The sequence below is a fragment of the Microtus ochrogaster genome, linkage group LG3, assembly GCF_000317375.1.
Source record: "Microtus ochrogaster isolate Prairie Vole_2 linkage group LG3, MicOch1.0, whole genome shotgun sequence".
Classification (NCBI taxonomy): Eukaryota; Metazoa; Chordata; class Mammalia; order Rodentia; family Cricetidae; genus Microtus; species Microtus ochrogaster.
Genome location: NC_022029.1, coordinates 46,227,410 through 46,230,589, shown reverse-complemented (window position 1 = coordinate 46,230,589; position 3,180 = coordinate 46,227,410).

The window sequence follows — 3,180 nt, the reverse complement described above, 5'->3', positions numbered from 1 at the left end:
TCCATGTATGCCCACACGCCAGAGGAGGGCGCCAGATCTCATTACAGATGGTTGTGAGCCACCATGTGGTTGCTGGGAATTGAACTCAGGACCTCCAGAAGAGCAGCCAGTGCTCTTAACCACTGAGCCATCTCTCCCGCCCTCAATTCATTTTTCTTATGAGTTGCCGTGGTTATGGTGTCTCGTCACAGCAATAGAACAGTGACTAAGACAGCCCCCAACTTTTTTTCTTCATATATTCAGAATTTATTGGATATCATTTGCAAGTATTTTCTACCACTCTCCAGTGCCTTTTCATTCTATTGATAAGATTCTTTGATGCACAAAATCTTAATCTGTTTTAAAATTTAAAAAAAAATTTTTTTTTTTTTGAGCCAAGATCTCACTAGCAGCACTGTTTAGCATAGAGCTACTGATGTACACAGGGTTAGCCTTGTCTTCAAGGTTGGCCTGCCTCTTCTTCCTGAGTGCTAGAATCAAAGGCATGCACCTCTGTGCCCAGCTGAAGCTCAGTTTGTATCCACTGTTTTCCTTTTGTGGCGTTCTGTTTTCTGGCTTACTTTCTAAGTGTTAGCTATGGGTCTATACTTTGCATGTGAAGAATCAAGCTAACAAGTCTGCACATTTGTTGATAACTGTCCTATCCCACTAACTAATCTTGACGTGCTGAAAATCATTTGCCTGGGAGTCTACTTCTGGGGCACCCTTCACGATGGGTCTGTCCTCTTGCCAGAACTAGTTTTAACTAGTAGCTTGTGATATAGATTTCTACTGTTTTTTTTTTTTCTTTTTCAGTTTTTCAAGACAGGGTTTCTATGTATCCCTGGCTGTCCTGGGACAACTGGAATAAGCTCTGTAGCCCAGGTAGGCTGTAACCTGTAAGCTAAAACAAGCTACTTCCTCCCTCAGCTTTTGCTGTTTTCTCACTGTGACAGAAAAGTAGAAACAGGACATTTCCTTTCACACATTCGCTACTGAAAATAAAAACATTCACTGTAAGATTTTGAAAACCAGAAAATGTATCTCTTGTTTCCCTGTTACAAACCTAATAATTTCTTTATATTCAAGCTACTGTTTTTTTTTTTTTTCGAGGAAGGGTTGTTTTTTTGGGGGGTTTCAAGACAGGGTTTCTCTGCATAACAGTCTCAGCTGTCCTTGAACTTGCTTTGTAGACCCCGCTAACCTCGAATTCACAAAGATTCACCTGCCTCTCCCTCCTGAGTGCTGGGATTAAAGGTGTGTGCTACCACGTCTGGCCCCCCCTACCCCCCAGACTTCAGGCTTTCTATAGCACATGGGAAGACTTAAGACTCATTGGGACATCCATATACATTCAAACTATGCAAATTGTCATTTACTAGCACCAACCCCAAAAAAGTGCTAGAAAGGTGGTAGCATTCGCATCATGTGTAGGGCATTCAAAGCTGCTGCATAGTCCACCCTAGTTTTTCCCATCTGCTGCATCTAAGTGGCCAGCAGGAAGGACCAGTGGGAGACTCATACCTGAAACAACCCTATTGTGATCAGCCTTTATTCCAGGTGAAGGAGCTAATGACCCACATGGCATTTACAGGTGTAGCAGAATAGCTAGCACCCTTCTTGCTTCACTCCGAACTCATTCAAGGTCAACTCTCCTGGTTATCTGCATCTTGGGGTATTGCATCTCAATCTTGACACCTCTTCTCGCCCTAACAATGACAGCTGAAGCCCCATTCTCCTGTAGTGCAGAGCCACCTGTGGTCTCCTACAAGATCCTTCCCCTTCTGTCTCCAACGTGAGGTGAATTTTGATAGAGGGGAGGGAGCTTGGTACTAGGGTTGAGAGTCAAGTCGGAAAGGTCCATTTCCAGCTGTGAGCCCATACAATCTTTATGGAGTTTTCATCTTCGGATATCTGAGGACTCGGGGCAAGGGTGGACTAAGTACTATGATGTATGCCATCATGACATATGCCAGGCTGTCCAAACGGTGCTGCAAATCACTCTAAAAAAACACTGTAATCTTGAGAGATGAAAACCCCAAACTCCCAAAAGTGGTGGTGAAATAAGCCGATCTAAACACCTTTAGCCTGTTGTTTTTAAAGGACAGGCTTAGGCTCAGATTAAGTCCCTGAACTTTTGAATGTGTCCTAAAGAAACACTACAGTTATGTGATGAACTAGGGAAGAAACGAGCAGCAAGGAAGCCATGCACGTGTTCCAATTCTTTAGAAAAGGCACAACAATTACAGTAAAACTGTATGCCTTTATTCAACAGGCATCATCAAGACAGAACTGTAGCATACATTTGACTTTCAAGACAGCGTCTATAGTACCAGTAAAGAAAGAGTAGAGAGGAACGGACGATAGTGTGGAGTTGAAGGCAGACTGCTCGTATGTCCAAGTGCTGAGGCCTACACGCACAAAGACTGCGGTCAACAAGTTATGCTAAGGCCATCTCTTCTGATTCCCTTGGTGTTGATGAAAGACGGGCTGGAGAAGCTCACTGGATTAGTTCTGAAAACACATCAGAGCACACACAGCTCCTGGAGAAACTCACTGGATTAGGAGTTCTGAAAACATCAGAGCACACACAGCTCCCGGCTTTTCATCTTCTGGAGATCCATGTATTCTACAGCTTTCATGTGCTCAAAACGTTTCATGTATTTTTTCAGGAACAAGTTTGATTAAACTGTCCTGTTCCCAGCCCAGGATATTCCTTCTTGAGACAGGCTCTCACGTAGCCCAGCCTGGCCTAGAACTTGCTACAGCTGAAGATGACCTTGAACTCATCTTTTACCTATCAATTGCTGGGCACTTCAGGCATGCAACCATACTCTCCTCTCCTCTGAACACTTGCCAGTGACTGACAGAACTCCATTAAGAAGTGTTAAAGTGATGATAGACAGAGTTCAGCAGGGTTAGAACTGAAGTCTCTACATGTTAATACTGCCTGAAAACCTGACTGGAAAAAAATTGCTAACTTGAAGGGGAAATTCCAATTTCAGTTCTAAACCCTAGGTTATCTGAAAACATTAGACTCTGGTTTTTAACATAAATTTATATGCTACACGTTACAAAGTACCTAGACTATGTGTGAAATAAATTCAAACTTATCTTCAGATATCAGAAGAATCTTAAATTTAATAAAACTTAGTGTTGGTTTTTTTGTTTTTGTTTTTTCGAGACAGGGTTTCTCTGTGG